This window comes from Pezoporus wallicus, unplaced genomic scaffold, assembly GCF_028554395.1.
Source record: "Pezoporus wallicus isolate ANWC-B61680 ecotype Strahan unplaced genomic scaffold, APGP_CSIRO_Pwel_v1 contig_6678, whole genome shotgun sequence".
Taxonomy (NCBI): domain Eukaryota; kingdom Metazoa; phylum Chordata; class Aves; order Psittaciformes; family Psittacidae; genus Pezoporus; species Pezoporus wallicus.
In genome coordinates this window covers 74074-81191 of record NW_026639937.1, presented here as the reverse complement: position 1 = coordinate 81191, position 7118 = coordinate 74074, and the positions used below count along the sequence as shown (strand labels likewise).

Here is a 7118-nt window from a genome sequence, read left to right as displayed (position 1 = left end):
GGAAAATGGCATTTGCAAACACACTTTTTTTAACAGACATTACACTAGGAGACAGAGAATTCAATTTATTTATTTGCTAAGAGATGCTTATAGACAAATAGATGAGGAATGTGGAAAATTATGGTAATTTCCTAGGAAGTATGAATATGGCTGTGGTTTCCAGATGTCCCATGGTAGCGTGTAATAAGGAGAATAAACCTTGAAGATGCAAAACACTGGTGACTGAGGCAACGAAGGTGACTGCATCACTGACAGCTGCAAAGTATCTCTGGCTAGGAAGAAAAAGTTGTTTTGAAAGCATGGTAAAACAAAGAAGCATGGAGCTTGTTTCATGCAGATATACAAATTTTAGTTCATTTTATTAATTCATCCAGTCACCTTCACATTAATTGCACCCTCCACCTGAGCCAGACCTGACAAATCCAACTGATGAGAACCAATCTGACACCAAACAAACTAATAAAATAGTCACCGTTCTTCTCACAGGTGTGAAGGAAGGAGGAATGGGATCTGTGCTGTTTGCTTGTACTTTTACTACATTATAACAGCATCTAGCTCAGCAATTAGGCCTATTTAAGTGGCTTGTGACTATAGGACAAAAGTTACATATTTTTCCTTAATAATTGAATAACTATCCCGGTATATTACAGATGTGTAAGCCAAGCTATAGTTTCAAGTCTGTATACTACTTTGTAAAGGTTTAATGCGAGATTCCTCTTTAATATACTTTCTAGTTTTTAACATCACTTTCTCCCTCATATATTATTACAATGTAATAATTCCTGTAGAAGTATGCTGTGAACCTGTGGAAACCACACTTTTTATCTTACATCCACAAAAAGCACAAGGGGAATTTAATAGCATCATTTGGGTCTGAAACACTGACTTTAAAGTGATAACCTCCCAAATCATTGCCCCAGCCTTACTATACTCACTAATAACAATTCACACTATTACAGATGTAACTAAAATAGGGATCAAAAAATAATTAACTTTTGCTGTTGACATCCTCTGATGAGACAGCCCATAGAGGACCGGATTAAGAAATATGCTACAGAGCATTGCACACACAAAAAAAAAATTGTAGTCATGCAGATGGTCACAAAAAGACTATTGTGCTGGGTCTGCAACACTTGGAACATGGAAAAGAGTTTTGAAATGGCCTAAAACAGGAGTCAGAACCCTTTGTTAGGAAAAAGCTGAGTGCTTCATTCCTTTGTAGAGACTGAAAATAACTATAGCAAAATAGCTATAAACACCTATTTTCTAGGTGTTTAGTACTTTATTTACCCCCAATTCATCTTCATTAAGATCCTTAATTATCATATAAACAAATTCTTCAGTAACATTTCACCTAGAAACAGCTCCAAATCATTGCTTGTTGTGGCATTTCACAACACGAACTCAAGTTGATGCAAAGAATCAAATCTTCGATTATTACCTCCAAGCCCTTTTTACCCTCTTGTTCGGTACTTTCCCAACCTGCACATACATACAACTTTCAATCCCCTTGGCCCCTGTAAAGCTCTCCAGGTAATTAGTCCAATCACAATGTTCCAAACCCTCTCACAACCCCCCACATCCTCTGGCCTTCAATGCCCCGGATCATCACCCCAAGCCTTGTCAAAGCATCAGAACTCATTCCCAACCTGTTCTTCATGCAAATCTTATTGCCTTCACTCCCCACAGCCTGTGAATTGCCACACTTTTGTCCTACAGCAAATTACTCCAGACCTTCTAATAGTTGTTTTTCTTTTTGATTTAGCAATTTTTCTTCCTTTTCTTTTAATGAATTCATTGTTGAACATCAACCACACCTTAAGATGCTTAACTATGAATTAGTTCAGAAAAAGGCACACAAACACATGGTGTTAAGAGGTCCTAAAGTCCTATCAAAACTTGAATTAAGACAAAGTTATTCCAGATACAAAAGAAAAACAGCATTTCCACCAGAGTGGAAGACAGGCAAGACACCAGGACAGGAAGAGGGGCAGAGCAACCTTAACTTGACTGAATGCTTTGACAGGCACTTAAAGCTGCTCTGCCACCCAGGAAAAAACTGGGGACTTGGTCCTGTTATCTACCTTGATGTCAGCACTGGATTTCACTCAAACAAACAGATTTGCATATAAATGAATTTTAGAAAAAAATAATTTTAAAAATACAGTGCACATTTCTCACTTCTGTCTTCTGCACCTGGTCTGGGTATTTCTGCTGCCTAAGCCTGGCAGGATCTTCACACAGTACCGCTCCCTTTTCTCAAATGGTTTTGAACCAATAGAACAGGAAGGGTTGGAGTAAGCTGTGACAAGAGGCATGTGATCAGGGATGATAAAGACTCCAGCAAAGGCCCTAAGAAAAGTACAGCTGTTTCCATTTTGCCCTGAGTTCAGCAGTAGCAGTCATTTTTCTCCTTCTTAGTAGCTGGCACACTGTTGTGTGCAAAAACTGCTGGTTTTGACTTTCAGCCTGAGAACAATGCTGATAACATGGATGGTTTTAGTTGTTGCCAAGTAATGTTTAGCCTGACCAAGGACTTTCTGAGTCCCATGCTCTGCTAGGGAGGAGGGGAAGCCAGGAGGAAGCAGAGACAGGACACCTGACCCAAACTAACCAAAGGGGTACCACAGCACGTTATGCCCAGTGTATAAACTGGGGGCAGTTACCCGGAAGGGTTAGATCACTGCTCGGTCAGACTGGATATCGGTCAGCAGGTGGTGAGCCGTTGTATTCTCTTCCCTTGTTATTTCCCTTATCATTATTGTTACTGGTGGTAGCAGTACTGGTTTGTGTTATACCTTAGTTACTGGACTATTCTTATCTCAACGCGTGGGAGTTACATTCTTTCCATTCTCCTCCGCATCCCTCTGGGAGCAGGGGGAGGAAAAAAGCTGGGGAGTGAGCTAGTGACAGTGTAGTTCTGAATTACTGGCTGGGCTAAAACAATGACAGTTCTGTGTGGTGCCCAACGTGAGGCACGAAGGGTTGAGATGTCATATATATATATATATACATATACACACACACACACCCACAAAGAGAGAGATATCACTCTTTAGTGCATGGACCAATCCCTATAAAGCTGCTGAGTTCATCCAGTCCATGATGTCAGGCTCCTTATTTTGTAACAGCCTTTCAGAGCAGGGGAGATGGTGTGCACTGTTGGATTGTTGCCGCTGATGACACCACAAAACTCATCGGGTCACTGCTGAGCTCATCTGGTTTCTTCGAAGTTCATTCCTTGTTGGGATGATGGTTGGAGGGAAGTCAGGGCCAGTTGCTGGTGACCTGAAGGCATCTAACTGGTGGCCTGTAAAAGTATTACATAGCAGACAACAGCATATAATTGAGTTCATTGGCTGTTTTCCCCTAAAATCAAGTCCCCTTGAAGTATACACCGGGCTTCCCCATCTTCCCACATTACCCACCAAGTACATCTGGGTTCCTGAGCAAAAGCAATCCCACGAGTGGGTTTGCTTTTACCCGAAGCAGGAATAACCCAGACTGTCTTCCCCAGCAAATTCTTCATATGCACCACAGGAACTTTGTCCCCATCTACAATACGTAAAAGTTCTGACTGGGCTGGGCCAGCCCTATTGGCAGATCCTCTGGTGTTGACCAACCAGGTGGCCTTTGGTAAGTGTGTAACCCAACGCTTGAAAGTTCCCCCACCCATTGCTCTCCGTGTTGTTTTTAACAGCCCATTGTACCGTTCGATTTTCCCAGAGGCTGGTGCATGGTAGGGGACGTGATATACCCACTCAATGCCATGCTCTTTGGCCTCAGTGTCTGTAAGGTTATTCTGGAAATGAGTCCCAATTGTCTGATTCAGTTCTCTCTAGGGTGCAGTGTCACCACAAGATTTGCTTCTCAGGGCCCAAGATTGTGTTTCTGGCAGTGGCATGGGGCACAGTGTATGTTTCCAGCCATCCGGTGGTTGCTTCCACCATGGTAAACACATGGTGCTTGCCTTGGCAGGTTGGTGGGAGTGCGATATAATCAATCTGCCAGGTCTCCCCATATTTGTACTTCAGCCTCATCCTCCATACCAAAGAGTCTTTAACTGTTTAGCTTGCTTAATTGCAGCACGTTTCACACTCATGAATAACCTGGGCAATAGTGTCCATTGTTAAGTCCACCCCTCGATCACGGGGCCATCTATATGTTGCATCTCTGCCCTGGTGGCCTGAAGTGTCATGGGCCCACCGGGCCAAAAATAGTTCACCTTTATGTTGCCAATCTAAGTCCATCTGAGCCACTTCAATCTCAGCAGCTTTACCCACTTGTTGGTTGTTCTGGTGTTCCTCAGTAGCCTGACTCTTGGGTACATGGGCATCTACATGATGTGCCTTCACCACCAGGTTCTGCACCCGGGCAGCGATATCTTTCCACAGTGCAGCAGCTCACATGGTTTTACCTCTGCGTCGCCAGTTGCTCTGCTTCCATTGCTGCAACCACCCCCTCAGGGCATTTGCCACCATCCATGAGTCAGTATAGAGATAAAGTACTGGCCACTTTTCTTCTTCAGCAATGTCCAGGGCCAGCTGGATGGCTTTCACCTAGCCAAACTGACTTGATTCACCCTCCCATTCAGCAGTTTCTGCAACTTGTCATCGAGAATTCCATACAGCTGCCTTCCATCTCCGATGCTTTCCCACAATACGGCAGGACCCATCAGTAAACAAGACATACTGTTTTTCACTTTCTGACAGTTTATTATATGGTGGGGCCTCTTCAGCACGCACCAGCTCCTCCTCTGGTGACATTCCAAAATCTTTGCCCTCTGGCCAGTCCATGATGACTTCCAGAATTCCTGGGAGACTGGGATTTCCTATTTGAGCTCATTGTGTAATTAGTGCCGCCCACTTACTCCATGTATCATCAGTTGCATGGTGTGTACAGGAGACCCTGCCTCTGAACATACAGCCCAGGAGGAGCTGTTCTTCAGTGCCAATCACTTCCGAAGCAGCTCGAACCCCTTCATAGGCTGCTGGTATTTATTTCTCAGTTGAGGTATAGCTGACCTCAGATCCTCTGTATCCCTGACTCCAAAAGCCGAGGGATCAACCTCGAGTCTCCCCTGGAGCTTTCTGCCAGAAGCTCCAGGTAGGACCATTCTCCCCAGCTGCAGTGTACAGTACACTTTTTTGCAACTGGCCCAGTCCAAACTGGTCCAAGGGCCACTGAATGAACTATCTCGTGTTTAATTTGCTCAAAGTCTTGCTGTTGCTCAGGGCCCATTTAAAATGTAAAACCCCGAAGAAATCTGTGTCACACGATAGAGAAGGGTTGCAATCAAACTGTAATTTGGGATGTGCATTCTCCAGAACCCCACTGCACCCAAGACAGCTTGTGTTTCTTTCTTATTAGTTGGTGGAAACATTGCTGTTATCTTGTTGATCACATCTGTGGGGGATCTGACAACATCCATCTTGCTGTTTTATTCCCAAAAACTGAATATCCTGTGCAGGTCCCTTGACCTTACTCCGTTTTATGGGAAAACCAGCTTTCAGCAGGATTTGGATTATTTTCCTCCCTTTCTCAAAAACTTCTGCGGTATCACCTCACATGATAATGTCATCAATGTATTGTAGGTGTTCTGAAGCTTGCCTCTTTTCCAGTGCAGTCTAGATCAGTCCACGGCAGACAGTAGGGCTGTGTTTCCACCCCTGATGCAGTCAGTTCTAAGTGTACTGGACACCCCTCCAAGTAAAAGCAAACTGTGGCCTGCACTCTGCTGCCAAAGGAATTGAGAAAAATGCATTGGCAACATCAGTTGTGGCATACCACTTGGCTGCCTTTGACTCCAGTTCATACTGAAGTTCTAGCATGTCTGGTACGGGAGCACTCAATGGTGGTGTGACTTTATTCAGGCCACAGTAGTCCATTGTTAGTCTGCACTCTCGGTTAGACTTTCACCCTGGCCATATGGGGCTATGAAAGGGTGAGTGGGTCCTGCTGATCACTCCTTGGCTCTCCAGTCTACGGATCAGACTATGGATGGGAATCAGGGAGTCTTGGTTGAGGTCTGGGGTGAAGAAGTCACCTCTTCTTCCTCTTCCTCTGATCCACATAATAATAACTCTTGTTTAGATGCTGTCCCATGTAGTAAGTGCATTGGTTCTTCATCTGTCTTCACTGTGTAGGTTGCTCATTATGCCTCTTGCTTTCTTTGCCCCTTGTGTACAGGGGCAACCAATATTAGCATGAGTTGGTCCTTTGGTTTAGCTGCAATGATTATCACTGTGGTTGGAGTGGCTGCTGTATCTGTTGTTGGGGTTGGTGCAGCCTCAGTGCTTGGGGATTGAGTAGCACGAGCAGCTGCACTGCCTGCTGCTGTCGGAGTTTGAGTAGCTGCTCTATTTGTCACTGGGGTTGATGTAGCTGCTGTACTTGGAGTAGCTGCATTGTCTGTTGAAGTCAGCGTTTCCCACATTTGGGGAAATCGCAGGGGTCAGCACACCCACAGTGCAAGGGATGAGCCTCGCCCTGGGAAAACCACCTGCCTGATGATGGTGTATCCCTTGCCAGGTAAGTATAGTAAGTAACTCAAAGTCAAAGTAAACCCCTTCAAAATATGCTCCCTCATCCCCTTTAAAGGACAGGGGATTTGACACAATGCTGTGGAGCCTATAATTTTACTTTGCTTACCAAGGGTATTTTAAGTTACTCACTGTTCTATCTGTCATGGACAATTTGTTGTACTACTGATTGGAGGCCACAGCAATTTTACAAGGGAACATGGACACGAAATTAGGAGACTAAATCCATAAAATAGTCCTAGCACGCTGGCAGTCTAGGGAAAATACTTCAGAGTAATTGCCCCAATGTTTCCAATTCTTTGTTCATTTTTTCAGTAAAACTAAAACAATTTCACAAGTGAACATTAGAAAAGGTTCAAGTAGTATTAAACGATACAAATAAAAAGCATTGTTGAAAGCATTCTTTACAAAAGAAAGTGGATAGGAAGATATAGACAAGATCTGGGGAAACATTAAAAAAGTTAAGTGAAGTTGCAGAGTGATAATTACAAACATCTGCATTCTCCACAGTCAGGAAATATAGCATCCCTAAAATTTTTAGCATCTGTGAAACTAGAATTAAGATTTTAAACATTT

At 43.7% G+C, this 7118-nt stretch overlaps 1 pseudogene; it reads right to left on the bottom strand.

Moving 5' to 3' along the window:
• Positions 1-6409: 6409 nt before the first annotated feature.
• LOC130603348 (U1 spliceosomal RNA) lies at positions 6410-6539 on the bottom strand (annotated as a pseudogene).
• Positions 6540-7118: the final 579 nt, after the last annotated feature.